The sequence below is a fragment of the Agelaius tricolor genome, unplaced genomic scaffold (assembly GCF_023055355.1).
Source record: "Agelaius tricolor isolate 1412-34295 unplaced genomic scaffold, bAgeTri1.0.p SCAF_15, whole genome shotgun sequence".
NCBI lineage: Eukaryota > Metazoa > Chordata > Aves > Passeriformes > Icteridae > Agelaius > Agelaius tricolor.
Genome location: NW_027269275.1, coordinates 20,673,579 through 20,689,866, shown reverse-complemented (window position 1 = coordinate 20,689,866; position 16,288 = coordinate 20,673,579). Strand labels below are relative to the sequence as shown.

Below are 16,288 nucleotides of genomic sequence, written 5' to 3'. Positions count from 1 at the left end.
TCCTGCAAAAGGAGGCCAACTCCGTGTTGTAGGCAGGGGCTGTTGTAAGCGAGGGTTGAGCTGGAGCGGGGAGAGACCAGCACAGGCACCATATTCAGGCCATTAAAAGGAATTTTTGGCTCGTGGACAAAACAAATTGAAAAATCTCCTTCTTTGTCACCACATCAGCAGTGATGGAAAAACAGAGCAAGGTTGTGGGGTGATCCTGCTGGTAGCCACTGCATCTTTCCAAAGGGATTTGAGGTTCTGGCTTTGATAGGAAAATAATGAAATAATTTAAATGTGTCACAAATGATTGCATAGAAAATCGTGGGTGAGGGGAGGGATGGAAAAATGTCGTTATCGGGGATCAGGAGAAACTGGAGCACTGAACTCTGAGGTGAAATGCTTCCTGCAACAGGTTGGTCTGCAATTCCCAGTGCTCCTTTGTCTGCCGGCAGAGCAATGCCGGCCGGGGAGGGAACAAGGAGCTCAAGTGCTCCTGGGATTTTTTTGGATAGCCTGTCATCCCTGAGAAAGGAACAGTTGTGTGGGGGTGGGGAGTGTCGTATTCAAAAGTGGGTGAAATGGAAATGAGCCAAAATTCTGCAAATTTATAAGGAGCAGCAAACAGAGATTTCTTTGAGGAAAGGTCGGAGCGTTTGTTGTGAGCACAGCCCTGGTAGGAGTGTGCGAGGAAATGGAAACTGTGCTCCACTCTGCAGGGCTTTTTTCATCCTTTAGCCAGGCAAAGATACACAAAGCTGCTTATTTTGGGAGGTGGTGGAATGTTTCTGTAATAATTTCAGCAAATTTTGCTTCACATAGAGCATCTGTAAGAGCAGCACACCCCCAGCTTCATGGAGTGTGTTCTTTGTGGGGAAAAAAATTGCTTTCCCTTGAGTTTAATGGCTTTAAGCTGACAGAGGACAGGGTTAGCTGAGATATTGGGAAGAAATTCTTCCCTGTGAGGGAGGTGAGGCCCTGGCACAGGGTGCCCAGAGAAGCTGTGGCTGCCCCTGGATCTCTGTCAGTGTCCAAGGCCAGGTTGGAGGGGACTTCGAGCAACCTGGGATAGTGGAAAGTGTCCCTGCCCATGGCAGGGATGGAATAGAATGAGCTTTAAGGTTCCTTCCAACCTAAACCATTCCAGGATTCTGTAAATCTGAAAGTGGTTTCACCCAGAAGAGTCTATGCTGGGTTTGGTTTTCCTCCCTGTTTAGTATCCCACATCTGCCAGCACCTCATGCCAGGCTCATGGATGAACATCCTAAGGATACGTGTCCTGGCTGTGCATCCTGTGGAAGCCACGCTGGGCAGAGCTGAGGAGCACATGGGGCTCAGCCAGGAGAAGATGATTAGGGAAGGAGCTGGGATGGTTCTCAGGAGGGAAGGGCTGAGCTGAATGCAGGAGTAATGCAGGAATAGCCCCGCGGGGTCCTCGCAGCGCACCTGGGAGCTGCTGGATTGCGAACAGCTCCGATTAGGACTTCATTCTGGGCTGACAATCCTTTCCCCTTGTTGACACGGAGCGTGTAGAAGCATGTAGTGTTTGAAACACAATATGCAAAGCACAGTGTTAGTAACCGACTCCAGAACATTCCTGCTCTGCAGCGAGGCTGCCCACAGCCTGCGGATTTCATCAGCTCCTCTGAGCTGGCACGGGGAGGACGTGGAAGCGGTGAGCTGGAGTCACAGGAGAGCACGAACCATTCCCACAGTGCCTGCTGGACCCAGAGGGAGGGAGATCCCAGCCTTCTACCCCTTCCACCGGCGTGGTGTCACCAGAGCCGGGCTGGGACGTTCCCGTGCCGGTGTTGGCGGGGCTCGGCCGCGCTTCCCGGAGCAGGGCGAGGGTTTGGCCACGTGAAGTGGCCACGAGGCGCAGGGAGGTGTTGGTGGTGAGCGCTTGGCCGGTTGCCCGTGGGCAAGCAGAAACCCGAGTTATCTCCAGCAGATAAGCACCGGCAGGAAAACACGACAGCCTGGTTTGTCTGTAAACAAGTTCTTTCGCAAAAATGTCTGCCTGGGATGACTGGCAGGGAAAGTGAGGAGCCGGGAGCGTGCCAGCGTCTGGCTGGGGAACGGGGAGCGTCCGGCTGGCCGCGGCAAGGAGACGCTGCAACAAATGGCTCTGCCGCTTTAAGCTGAGTTAAAACCCACACTGAGATCCACAGCGCTGCTGGGCCCGAGCGCAGCCGCTCGCTACAAATATATGAAGAAAAAGCCACCAAAATAGAAAATGTCATCATCGCTCACGGGGCGGCGAGAGCCGAGCGCAGCGAGCGGTGGCAGAGTGGGACAGGAAGTCTCCTCCCCCTCCCCGGGTAGTGCTGATCAAAAGGATGTAAAGCTTGTTTACAACATGTATGCAAAATCTAGTTGGGAAGAAGTCTGAGGGCTTTGCAGACTGGGGTGCACTAGGAATGAGTGATGTGTTAATGTAGGTTAAGCCTGCAGAGCTTGTGACCCAAAGTCAGAGAATTGTGGAGCATCCTCAGCTGGAAGGGCCCCACAGGGATCACTGAGTCCAGCTCCTGTCCCTGCACAGACACCCCAGCACTCCCACCCTGGGCCTCCCTGAGAGCATTGTCCAAACTCTCCTGGAGCTCTGGCAGCCTTGGGGCCAGGACCATTCCCCAGCACCCTCTGGGGGAAAAACCTTTCCTGATCTCCAACCTAAACCTGCCCTGGCACAGCTCCAGCCATTCCCTGGGTGCTGTCACTGATCAGCAGAGCAGAGATCGGTGCCTGTCAAGTCATGGTCACATTGTGCAAAGCAAGAAGAGGTGCCTGTCCGTGGGTTACATCCAGTGGGCTGCTTGGAATGCCCACTGGGAGCATCCTGCACCTCTGCTAACAAGCACTGGCTGTCAGGAAATCTTCATAGTGCTCCAGGTGAATGTCAGGACCCAGTGGGGCTGCAATCCATGGGGTCATTTTCCTTGGGATGAGTGTTTTGTGTAGCACTGATGCCCAAAGGTAGGAAAGGGCATTTGGCATTGAAAAGATGAAGGTTTTGGAGCTGTTTCAGAGTCTGGAGCGAAATGGCAAAGGTGCCTCTAGGCTGGTGATGGATCAGGGATGGACTCTCTCATGTTTGTGTGCATGGAACCTAGTGAGCTCTGCACTCTGAAGTGGTTCTGTGCAGCCTTCAGCCTCACTCACCTCCCTCTGCCTCGGCCAGAGGCATTTCCTTACCTCTTCTTAAGGGAGTCTTAAGGCTTAATCCATTGTTTGTAAAGCTCCTTAAGATCCTTGTTTGGGAGTGCTGGAATCTGGAGGATTAAAACCAATTTATTTTTGTGTGTCTTGTATAATATGCATCTCAAAGACTTTCCAAGGCAGGAGGAGCTGTGAGCCGGATGGAGATTGCAGGTCCGGAAGGTAAACACGAGGGAGGAAGTGGCAGGGAAGAACAAAGAGGGAAAAAGCCAAAGGCTGGTTCTCTGTGCTGGAGACCTGGCTGCGAGGACAGTGAGTTTCTAGCCTTGGAGGAAAGGGCTGGATGTAGTAGAGCTGTCTCCCTCTTAATGCCACTTAAAGACCCATCTGGTCTGTGCTGCTGCCTCAGGAAGGGCAGGGCAGCTTTTCTCTTACTGTGTCTGTTCCCTCTGATGGGGAGGCAGGAACCTCACCTGTCCTCACCCTGTCCCTTTTGTCAGCTCTTAACACCAACTAAGCTCATAAGAATTAATGTTGGTGATCTGGACAAAGGGGGGATTTTTAAAACCAGGTCTAGGATGGTGAGCACTGCTGCTGTCCCCCAGGGCAGGTGCCACATCTCCAGAGCCTCGTGTGCCACATGTGACAAGCCAGGGAAGAGGTGACATGGTGCTTTGAGCACAGGTGGTGCCTTGGCTCCTGTGGGGAAGCAGAAACTGGTGATTAAATTCTTTCCCCAGGTGCAGGCTGGAGCGTTCTGTGTAGGTGTGTTGCCATCATGTGACCCTTCACATCTTACACTCGGTGTTTTCCCGTGTGAACTTGTTTGGGGTCACAGGACAGGAGTCATAGCCCACTGTAGGACAGGTCTCCATTGGGATTTCTGGTTTGGGAGCTCACCAAGAGATGTCCTAAATCCTTGTGAGGTTACAAGCATCAAGGCAGTGGTTTCCAGATGATGTCAGAGCACAGCTGAGACCCTCAGGATTCTGTTGCTGAAGCTCTACAATCGTACAGGACCTACAGGAGAGGAGAGCTTGGCAGGAGCAGCCCCTCAGCTGGTGCTGGTGGTACAGCTGTGTGCAGGGGAGGCTCCCATGGGGCTGGAGGTGCCTGAGCCAGTGCTGGCAGGCAGGTGTAGGTGTGGTGCAGGAAAATTCCTGAGCAGTGGGTGTGCTGGGGCGAGGGTGGATGAGCTACCAGTGCCAAGGGCTGGGAATGGGCAGCACCAGGCCCTGCTGGGAACAGCGCTTGGTGGCACTGGGACACAACAGAAGGGATGCTCTGGGTTCTGGGACACTGCTGGTGTTATGTCTTGGCACCATCAGGGTGGGTTTATCCTAAACCCAGCAATATTTGTTGTTCCCAGTCCCCTGGGATCAGAGCACTCTGAGTTAGGGATTCTGTGGGGAGTGGGTGGGACGGGCTCCCCGCGTGCCTTTGCTAATGAGGTTAAAGGAGTATTCACTGGGAGAAGAAAAGAAGAGGCTGGGGGCTTCAATGGGGCTCAGAAGCCTTGTTTCAGGCAGTGGGAGTGGGAAACACAGACTATTGAGCTTAGCAAGGAGAAAGTTGGGAGCATCTGGTGGGTTAGAAGCCTGGCTGTGCCCACTGCCAGCACCAGGGCAGGGTCTGGGGGTTTGCATCCAAAACATCTGCTGCCCTCAGGTTTGGGGTGACCTCACCCAACACCCACCCTGCTCCCCTTGTTCTGGGGGGGTTACAAATAGAGATGTCTCTCCCTGCTGGAAGTGGCAGCTAAAGGAATTAAAATCAAAAGTACCAGATTCCGTAGGAGGGTTGATAGTGGGAGAGGAGCTCAGGTGTGGCTTTAGTAGCCCTTGCATCTGCAAATATGTAACTAGACTCTCCTTAGTTATCTCTTGGTTTGAAAATACCTGCTGTAGTTGGTTTGAATCTGTAGAAATGCAAGAATTTACTTGGGGAAGTTCTGTCATCTGTTTGCTGATATTCTGCACCAAGTCCTTCTGGCTTGGAAAAAGTTTATTAATTTGAACTGTTCTCCTATTTTTGGTGTTCCCCTCTTGCCTCATCCACTACTTCTCCTTAAAATCCATTTGCTTCACACTCCAGCTCCCCTGTTCCTGTGCAGCTGAGCTTAGTGCCTGCAGTTCCAGGTGCCTTTGCTTTACTCCCCGTGACCAGCACTCCGTGATCCAGCACTTGGTGCTGCTTTCCCTGCTTCCTGTCTCAGCTCAAAGTTATTTAATGGGAACTTGAAGCACTGTTTGAGCTCTAGAACTAACATTTCCCTCCAAATACATTTTTCCTTTTGTTCTGCTTGATCTCGTGACTATCAAGTAGTTTAAATAAAGCTCTTTTTTTTGTCTCCTGCACCCTCAGCAATGAAAGATGGGAGCTCTGAACAGAAACCAACATTTTCTCTTGCACAGCAGAGAAATAATCCCTAACAACTAGGTTTTTCCTCCCTGGTGGCCCTTGTGCATCCCCCATCCCCAAGCCATTGCACTGTGATAAAGCAAATGGAATATTGTGCATTTCAGGAAGATTTTTGAATTCCTCAGGGTTAATCCATGGCACGTGAAGAGCCTCAGAGCAGAGTTTCATGAAGTTCCACTGCTGCCACTGGAGCCAGTAGTGGATATTTCAGGTTTTGCTGCTGTCAGGTGTAAGCTCAGCAGGGGCAGAGCTCTGGGGCAGAGCTGCTGCAGCAGGAGATGGGCTGGGACTGCTCTAGGGAGGGTCTGAGGATGTGTCTGAGGGGGAATCCAGGCCTGTGTGCTGTTCACAAGGGCTCTGCTGGTGTGGGGCTGGGGTGGGACATGGCTGTGCTCACTGGCTGAGCTGGGAAGGAACAGGCAGGGGCTGTGTTCAGGGAAGAGAAACTGGAGGTAGAGATTGCATCAGAAATGTGCTGCTGATCTGTTGTGAATGAGCGACAGCCAGTTATCCCCAGTGTCTGAGCCCCTTCCTCTGCTGGGATCTGTAGTTTGTGCCCCTCTCTCTCACTACTCTTCCCTGGAAGTGTCCAAGGCCAGGTTGGATGGGGTTTGGAGCAATCTGCTCTAGTGAAAGGTGTCCCTGCCCGTGGGGTGGAACTGGGTGAGTTTTAAGTTCTCTTCCAACACAAATCTCTCTGGGATTCTGTGTTTCAGCCCCCCTGTGCTCCAAACCAACAGGCTGGAGATATCCTTCCCTCTGCAATATCCCACCATGCTTTATTGTCCTCTCCTTCTTGACTTCATTATGTCTTGATCTCTGTAACCTGTTTAACATGTGTAAATACTGAAATGAGATTAACTTTAAAGAGCCCTTTATTAAAAATGTACTGACTGTCCTAATCAGGAGAAATGTGCCCGTAGCTGCTTTTCTCTCTGCTGTGTTTCCACAAGTAGCGAGGGCAGGGTGGTGAATCATCTGACGGGGCGACAGCTCGAGCTGCGAGCTGGGCAGGTTCTTCACACACGAGCTGAGTGATGCTCCCAGTGTGGCACGACCTGCATGGGGAGGTGGGCTTGCTCCCATGGGAGGGTCCCAGGGACACGAGCTCTGGCTGTGTTTGCAATTTAAACATCTCCAAACCGTACTAATCTGTGAGCTGGCCCTCAGTGTGGTGAGGGTGGTGCTGGTGCCTGCTGGGCTGACATCCCCAGACTTTTTTGTGTGTATGGCAGCAGTGCCAAGCAATCTGTGCCTGGTGTCTGGCTGGATCAGGAGGGTGCAGTGGATATCCTCATCCTTCCCCTCTCACAGCAGCCCCATGCCCGAGCAGGTGGAGCTGATGTGGGATCTGCACCCCAGTGTTGTGTCCAGGCTGATGTGGGACCTGCACCCCAGTGTTGTGTCCAAGCTGATGTGGGACCTGCACCCCAGTGTTGTGTCCAAGCTGATGTGGGACCTGCACCCCGGTGTTGTGTCCAGGCTGATGTGGGACCTGCACCCCGGTGTTGTGTCCAGGCTGATGTGGGACCTGCACCCCGGTGTTGTGTCGCTGGGTACAAGCTCCCTGCCAGGGGCTTCACCCCACAGCCCGTCCCTGGATGTACCCAAAAACAGTTTTGGGCCTTGCCATGGGCGCTTTGGGCCTTGCCATGGGCATTTTGGGCCTGGCTGTGAGCGTGATAGATAAGGGGCTCAGATGAAGCTGCTTCTCAGTGTATGATTTAATGAGCTACAGTTGTAGGAATTCGGTGTTTGCTGTGTAGAGCAGGGCCAGGAGGGCAGGGGGGCCCTGGAGGGGCAGCCGAGACCCCAGGGTCACTGAAGAGCAGCCGGGGGTGCCGTGCCAGGGGGGCCATGCCAGGTGTGCCACCCGTCCTGGTCGCTGGCAGTGGTGGCAGCCCTGCCCCGGGCAGCAGAGCCCTCTCCCGAGGCCTTGCAGAGCTGTGCCTGCATCTGCCTGGGATCCTGGCTTTCCCTCAGGGATTGCTGGAAAGTCCCCACGTCCATGTGCTGTTTATCACAGGCTGATCAGGGTGGTCTCACTGCTTTTCCATCCGTGTTTATTGCTGGAGCTGAGGAGCCTTTTCCGTACGGTTCTGGTGGAGCCCTCAGCGCGTGAGGATGATCAGAGAAGGGTTTTTTTCCCCTTGTAAAATATATTCCAGCTCCAGTTTGTAATGTGGCGAGAGGGGGAGCGAGAGAAGGGAACAACAGCATTAGCGGATGTAGAAGTAGCTGGAATGAGAAGCTTTTGTGCCATTAATAACAGTCCTGGCAGGCAGCCAAGGCTGGGAGTGTGGGATTAGCCTGAACAATCAAGACTGCAGGATCAAAACAAGGAGGCAGGAACAGCGAGGTCACACTGCTGCCATCTGCGCTGCCGCAGTGGTGGGAGGGAGCGGAAGAGGGGGATGCGCTGGAGGAGCGGTGCCGATAGCGCAGGCATGGGGGGCCGCCGCCCCCAGAGCGGCCCCAGAGCGGCCCTGCCGGGGGCTCCGGCCCGGGGCCTTCACCTCCGCCCCGCCGCAGGCACTTCCCGAGCCCCGGAGGGGAAGGCGGCTGCGGCGTGGCCGTGTTAGGAAATGGCTTCTGAAAAACCAGCAGCGGCTCGGTGGGGCTCGGCCGAGCGGCTCGGAGCGGGTTTGGGATGGGGGTGCCGGTGCCTCGCCCCGGCCGGTTTGTGGCTCCATCTGCTGAGCCGGGGGTGGCCGAGGGCAGCGGCCGCAGCTTTGTGCGGGTGAAGGGGCCGTGTCCTGCCTGCTGTGGGGGCGAGCCGGCCTTTCCGGGGGCTTTGCATCACCCTTCCAAAGGAGCGACTGGGGATTGCAGCTGAAAGGCGATTTCTGAAGCAGATGGAGGCAAATCTTGTTCTGCTTCACTCTGGCCTCCATCAGCCTTTGCTGGAAAACCTTCCAAGAGTATCAGAGGCAAAAGGATTCGCGTCAGTTGTGCCGCTTCTCCTCTCTTTCTCTCTGACCCAGTAAATCTCGCTGTCCTGTGAATGTAAATACAAAAGCTGAAGCGCTAGAGAAGCAAAGCAGTGTCCCACAAACAGCCTCCCAGCTCTTGCTAAAAATATCTCGGTGCGGTGCAGTAACTCCCAGGCATTCTTTTGTCTGACTGCTTTTGAATTCCCTAATTGAAGTTGGTTGGAGGGCAGTGCACCAGCTTCCTGAATAGCTCAGATGTTGATTGTGAGTTAAAAAACAAGAGCAAAATTGTTTTCCCTTTGTGCCGCCGCGCTTTTATTTACCTTCCCCCCCCCCTCATTTTTAATCTCTGTAATTTTTTTTACTTGCAGTTTTATTTTGTGAGACAGCCGCATGAAATCCGGCTGCGGGGAAGGGGCCGGGAGGCAGCGGGCAGGAAGGCGCAGTTTTGGGTACGTGATGCCACGTGCGCCTCGGAGCTGGGGCTCCGTCGGAAACGTCCGGGCTGGCGCTGAGATGCCCTGCAAATGGAGCTTAACGTAGTAGGAAGTGTTAATAATATTCCTAATTGCCTACTAATAACTGAATCTGTGGAATTTGGCAGCAACTGGGATACAGTTTTCTCCTGCAATCTGTCCATTCCCTCCAGAAAGAGCAGAGTTGCTTCCCTGACACACAGCAGCAAATCTTGAATTCACTGGAGGTACTGGGGGGAGCTTTCCAGGTTCCACGTGGCCTCAAACCCATCCATGGAGCTTCAAAGGGTGCTTCCCTGGATGAAAACTGCCATGTTTTGGTCCAGCACTCCAGATATAACAGAGAAAGGATAAAAAACCAGGCTGTTTCCCTCCTTTCTGCCTTTTTTGGTGTTATTTTTCATATGGACCTGGAACCTGAGAAATCCAGGCATTCCCAAAAGGCTGCTGGAAGCACACACGGTGTGTACAGTTGGCTCTCCTGGCCATCCAGGGATGGTTCCTGGGCTCCCATGGGGACAGGGAGGAAAAGTTTGTGACCAGTAATTTGTGATAAGTTGTGGCCAGTCCAAGAATCTCCCCAGAATATTAGCATAAATGAAATAAATTGGAATATTGGGTTTGTATTGGGTAAAACAGATAAACCACAAATGCTCTGACCTCTGGCAATCAGACACAGACATTGCTTTTACCTTAGGAAATTAAAGGTTTGAAATTGTGATGGAGGTTGGAGAGAAGCTGAATCAGATGCTGCTTCAGGGGCCAGAATTTATTCAGGCTCTCCATGGTGGGAGACATTTCGTAGCTGCTCAGCAGCAGCAGAAAAACAAGCACAAATTTTTCTGTCTTCAGGGATAACTGCAGTGAGGCCCGTGGGGGAGGGCTGTGCCAGGACTGGAACACCTCCCTGGAAAACCTCCCCTCCCCTGCACAGCACCAGGCCCCAGAACTCTCCCTGCACGTGGGGACAGCGCTGGCCTGAGGGGCCCATGGGGGAGCCAGGCTCCTCTGGCACTTTGTTGGAAATGGAGCATCTTCCTGGTGTGCCACACACTAACCCAAGAGGCCACACAGAGTGAGTGGGCAGCCAGTGAGGCTGGTGTGCTGCTCCTGCTCTGCTTTACAGGAGGATGAGTCTGGAAGGAGCAGAGTCCTGCCTGCACTCACCCTGCTTTTGGTGTGGTGATGGGAACCAGGTGCCAGATTTCACCCCCTTTCCTTGCTGTTCTTCCCACAGGCAAATGGACTCTGCAGCAGAGAAATGCCCCATCCCTGGAGGTGTCCCAGGCCAGGTTGGACAGGGCTGGGAGCAGACTGGGATAGTGGAAGGTGTCCCTGCCCATGGCAGCAGGTGGAACAAAATGAGCTTTAAGGTCCTTTCCAACCACGACCATCCCGGGATCCTTTGTCCAAAACCTCCCTTCCTGTCAGTGCCTGCTGCTTGTGGGGAGTCTGGGCATGGTTTGGTGGTGTGGGGCTGGATCTGAGCTGTGGAGCTGCAGCTGGCCTGTGGGGCTGGAGCAGGATCACAGCACCACGGTTGTGTCCCCTCCACTCAGCTTCCAGGTTAACGTTTAACCTGTCTGGGTTTCAGTCCCTGGGGTTCTTGGGTGTTTCAGGGCACTTTGTGTGGCTCTAAGCAGCTCCTTGGAGAGGCTGGGCTTATGGCTGCGCAGGAATGTGAAGAATTCGTGGGGAGGAAGATGAGTTTTCCAGTTCCCAGTGGAGGGAAACCAAGCCTGGGCAGGTGACACGGTGATGTTTTATACACACAGCAGCTCCCAGCTTTGGGAGCCTCCGTTCACTTTCCACCTGGTCAAAACATTGTGCTCTGACTGTGAACCTTAGAGGGGAGAGAGCTCCAATGGAAAAGTTGACGCAGCCTTATCTGCGGCGCAGCCTCTGCGATAGAGGAATCCGAGCCCTGGCTTATGTCAGGCTGGGAGCTCTGCCCTTCCCTTCCAGCAAACTGCATTCCGTTGCCTTGGAGCCGCTCCTTCATCGGGGGCACATCCTTCAAGGAGTGTGGTCAAGAATAGGGGCCTGGGTTCATTTTAAATACATCTTGAATTCCCCCATGGCTCTCTTTGTTAGCCCAATGTCTTGTGAATGGTCCTCCTTGGATTGCCACGCATTCCCAGCATCCCTCCTCCAGAAACTTCAGCCCTTGCCTTCAGCGTGCAATTATTCTTGCAGGAGTCATTCAGGTCATCCGTTCTCCTCGTGCAGTAAGTGACGCTTCTACCCATGACTGATGCTGAGCGTAGTCCGGGGTCACCTTACCCAGCGCTCAGTGCCCGGGGCTGCTGTTGCAGTGCACATGAACAGGCTCCCAAACTTCCTGCCGGCGCTTTGTTAGCAGGGGAAAATCCCTGGAGCTCAGTTTGCCAGCAGTGCCCAGACCCCCTCGCTGGCACGGTGGGGCTGTGCTGGCTCAGCCTGGTTGGTGAGGGGGAAGCTGCTGCTCCCCTCTCACCATAACCCCCATAACTGACCCGAAACAGCAGCTCCGGGGTCAGGCTGACATCTGGCACCAGGGCCAGCAGGGGAGGGAGGGGGAATGCTGCCTGCAAGGGAAGGAGCTGGAGGAGGAGGGGAAGGGAAGGGGGGAAGGACAGAGCTGGGAGATCCTGAAGCTCCAGGGTGAGACATTAAGCAGGAGAAGGGGCAGGATCTAATGCTCAGTGATTTTTGCGAGTGGCCGAGGGCTGGCTCGGGGCTAAGGGCAGCTTGTTTGCAGCGAGGCACTGCAGATAACAACAACAACAAGTGGGGCAGTTAATTGCCATCTCTCCATCACGCCTTGCTCTGCGTTTGTCTCGGGGCAGGATGCGTTTGCAGATGGATTTTGGAAGTAGCTGGGGATCAGATGTGTTTTGTTCTTTGGTTTTGCTCACTGTCGGTGCTCGGTGACGCGGAGCTGCCTGTGCCTTCAAAGGCCGTGGTTAATGTTACAATTTCCTTCCTGCTATGAGCTGCTGTTTTCTCTGCTCACACCTTTCTGGAAGCCTTTCAGACTACAGTATTCCCCACTTGGTTTTGTATTACACGAGTCTTTTTCTGGAAGAGTTGAGAATTTTTTTTTTTTTTTTGCTTTAGGTACATAAAGGAGTAATACTCTGTTCACCTGCTAAAACCAGCCCAAGGTTTCAAGAGGCCAAGCCTGCTGTGGTGTGTTCTGGTGAGGGAAAACATTGCCCCAAGTGGAGGAACTTTTGCTGCTGAAGCAGAGCTTTAGGGTTGATGGTGTGTTGTCTGGGTCAAAATCCTCTCCCCTGGCTCTTGGGGTGAGGATTCCTCTGCTCCCAGCTTCCATCCCTTTCTTAAGGAAGGGGCTGTCAGGCATTGGAAGGGGCTGACAGTGAGATGTTGCCCCCATCCCTGGAGGTGTTCAAGGACTGATGTGGACATGGCACTCGGTGCTCTGGGCTGGGTAACCAGGTGGGGTTGGTCACAGGTTGAACTCAGTCTTGGGGGTCTCTTCCAACCTGAATGATCCTGTGATTGTGGAGTTGCCTGAAAAGCCCCCATCCTGTCACACGCTCTCTGTAGACAAACAGGGCTGTTGTACCTCTGACAGCTGCCAGTTTAATGCTCTGCAGTTGCATTTCCTTGCAGGAGGCTCAACCTCATGAGGCAGCTTAGGACAGAAAATCCAGGTTCCATTAAAAACCATTGGAAATGAGTTCCCAGGTTGTTCTAAGGTAAATCAATAATGCCTGTAATCTCCCTGGCTGGACTGAGTGACCGAGCCAACCGTTCATTTAACCACATTTTATTTTTTTAAAGCACTTTCAAAATCATTCCTGTTGATTCTGACTTCTCACTCTGAATTGCTGTTATGAAATTCTCGGGCAGCATTTGGTTCTGAGTGCTGCCAAAACCTTGGTAATTCCCTCAGCCCCGTGCTTGGGAACTGGAGTCACTGCAGGGCTGAGCCTGCACTGGCTCAGAGGGAGCCACAAAATCCCTGCAAGTTTGGGAGTGGTGTTGCTCTGGAGAAAGACAGCTTCTTTCTCAGTGTTGCACTAATGGGTCTTGCTGATTTTTAATGTAAGCTTTAATAAGTGACTTGTCCTTTCTCAGAGCAAATACTCCAAACTTGTGAACCTTCCAAGCTAAATGTGAGCGTTATAAATGGTGCTTTTTTGGTACAGATTTTAGGCTATTCAATGAATTTTTGTAGTACTTTGTCATGATAGTCATCTTTTTGATTCTCTAGGAGCCTTGCAACCAAGTTTATCATCTGATGGAAACTCAGCCTTATTTAACAGCATTTGAACATTTGAACAGCATAACTCAGCCTTATTTAACAGCATTGCCAGGTACTGAAATAATGTCTTGAATGGGGTAAGACTTGGCTTGATGTAGGGCTGTGGTCTTGGAATACCTGTAATTCCTTCCCCCCCTGGTTATTACAATCAGATTTTTCTCTTTAGCTGTGGCACAGAGAAGACTGAGTTGCTGGAACATGATCTATTTTGATTACTAAAAATCTTAGTGCTGCTAATTTAGTCAGTTGGTACGTTACGAACGTAGAGTCTGTGTGTTCAAACTGTTCTTGGTTTTTTTTTACTTAATAAGTTCTCCAGATAGTTGCCATGGAAATAATCCTGATTCAGGGAGGATGTGAAGGCCCCGAAGATGCGGCAGCCGCGTGTGGTCTGCACGTTCTGGGCTTGGCTCAATGACACAGCCCAGTGTTGTGACTGGCTCTGGGGTGGGAACCAGCTTGTTCCTCCCATGGCTGTCCCAGTTCCCCCTTTTGGCTTTTTGGGCAGAATCTTCCTGATTTTCATAGCACAGAAAAGTTGAAGAAAAGGCCCAGTGCTGGTTTCAAGGCTAGTTGTTTTTCTGCCTTTGCCTGAATCACACTAATATGAAAAGGTTTGGAGGTTGCTTTTGCCTCACCTGGGCCTCTCTGGCTGCTGGGGGTCTGTGCCAAATTTGGGGAGATTCCCCTTGCTCCACTCCTGGAGCACTGGGAGTGGTGCTGGATGGGGCCTCAGCAGGAGCCTCCTCTGGGCCCCTGTTTGTGCCACAGAAGAACAAATCTGCTTCCTCTGGGCCTGAGTTTTCTTTTTCCACAACTTCCTTGTTGTGCAGATGTGTTTTTGGTGAAATCTATGTGTGTGGTTTCCAGGCACTGTCATCAGAATGTGTTTTGTGTGGCTTAAACCAAACCTGGGCACTTCTGGCTTGCCAATCCTAATTGTAGGAACATTCAGATTATTTTCCTGGCTTCACAAGACTTGAGAAAAATGCCGTATTATTTAAGCTGGAATTGACTGTAGTTTATGGCACGAGACAGATATTTGGGCTGCTTGGATCCTCTTGATCTATGGGGCAGGACCAAGCACAGGAACTGCCAAAGTAGCAGCTCATCTTCTTGTACCAGATTTCTGTGAGAGAAATACCCACGAGAAGCATCTCCTGCACTGATGGAGACCCTGAGTCACAGAATCCCAGACTGGTTTGGGTTGGAAGAGACCTTAAAGCTCATCTGTTCCAACCCTGCCACGGGCAGTGACACTTTCCATTATCCCAGAGTGCTCCAGGCCCTGTCCAACCTGGCTTAAGCAGCTACAGTTGAAATTTAATTGCATTGATGTTGATATCAGGCCAAATGAGTGATGTATTTCCAGAGTCTGAAGAGTTGTTGTGGTAGGTTTAATTTTGGGTGAACAGTGGAGGAGGTGTGTTGTTAAGTTGTAGGGACAAAGCCCTGGAGAGCTGTTTTCCTGCATGGTGCCCCTGTACAGTGGGACACTGCCCCTTCTTTGGTGGTGAAATACAGGTGGATCACAGAATGGTTTGGGTTGGAAGGGACCTTAAAGCTCACCTCGTTGCAGACCATGTCTGTGCACTTAAAATTGCAGCTGTAACAACAAGATATGAGAGATTTTCCTTTCTAAACATATATCTACATATTAACTTTTTTCTCTGGAGAGCTGAAGTGCCCTTTCTCCTCCCCCCCTCTTATTTGCATCTGTTATTGAGTAGCTCTTGCTGGAATGTGTAGGAAGCCATGCAGTGCAGTCTCTGCCCTTCGTGTCGCACGGAAATGGAGATGGAGATCCCGTGGCTCCGCCGCCGTCCCACCTCTCACCCCCAAACCCACCTGCCCTGGATCCCTCTGCATCTCAGTCCAGTGACCGGGGAATCTCAAAGGCAGTTTCAAAAGAGCCAAGTCAGCACCTTAACAAAGATGACTGAGGCCCCACCAGCTCGCTGTAGACCCCACCTCCCCATTCCTATTCCAGGCAGCAGCTCTGCATCCTTTTACGCTGCGCTGGGTGTATTAAATTAGGGAGCAGAGTGACAGCTGGGCAGGAGCTGGGAACAATGCAGATAAAGTTGGCTTTCAGTGCTGTGACCCTCTCCAGGCTGCACGCCAGGAGACTATAAATAATTGATAGGAGCAGCCACCCTGGCCAGCACGCTAATGTACCGCGCGGCTCCGGCGGCGAGCGGAACTGCGCTCCCCATTACATCACCCGGGCTCTCCGACCAGCAATGTCATTTCTCTGCTTTTAAATAATAAATTGCACTGGGACTTGAAACACTCCTTCGCCCCATTCAAGCCTACCAGGGTGTGCAACTACACAAATGAATTTTACAGATGGTAAAATAAATTTTGTATCAAGCTGAAGAGAATTCCTCATGGGAGGAGTTCAGCGCCGAGGACTCGCCCCTGATCAGCGATGGGTTATGGGGATCAAAGGTAGCTCTTGGTGGTGTTGGATCGTGACTTTGAAGCTTGACTTGGAGTCACTGGCGTAAGTTCATAGGTGGTTTTGGGGGTAAAGTTCTCTAGTGGTGTAAGTCAGAAAATTCCCCTTGGCTGGGGCTGTGTCCGTGAGCGAGGGCGTGCGAGTGGCGCGCGCCGCCTCGGCTTCTGCTTCCAATGGCTGGAGCTTCCCAGCAGTGAAAACAGCCTGATGTAACACAAACCCTGAGATCTTTCCCTCGAGTCCATCTGTAACCTTCTGCTTACCCACAGATATGTGGAGAAAAGCTGTAATGTGCTTTGGCTAATCATAGAATCGGGAAATGGTTTGGGTCGGAAGAGACCTTAAAGCTCGTCCAGTCCCACCCCTTGCCATGGGTAGGGACATCTTACTCTAGGCCAGGTTGCTTTGAGCCCATCCAACCTGGCCTTTCCAGACTCTGGGAACAGTGACTGACCACAGAGGGACACGTTTTGTGGACTTTTGCAGCTTTTTAAGCTCATTTTTGTGGGCCTCCAAGGATTTTGAGAACATAATTAAAAGAAATAAACTCTTTGAGTACTGGACTAGACAAGCAGTAGGA

The 16,288-nt window shown here is 52.2% G+C and overlaps 1 protein-coding gene across 6 annotated transcripts in view; it reads left to right on the top strand.

Annotated features, from left to right (window-relative positions):
* The window catches only part of ANKRD11 (ankyrin repeat domain containing 11), a 130,019-nt gene that overhangs the window by 57,616 nt on the left and 56,115 nt on the right, over positions 1 to 16,288 (top strand). Inside the window, exon 1 of one of the 6 annotated variants that reach the window (XM_071440832.1) lies at positions 12,139 to 12,155. The exons of the other annotated variants lie outside the window; for them this stretch is intronic. The gene's annotated coding sequence lies outside the window, so the exon portion shown is untranslated. Of the gene's footprint in view, positions 1 to 12,138; positions 12,156 to 16,288 lie in introns of those variants that run through there. 6 annotated transcript variants of the gene reach the window in all.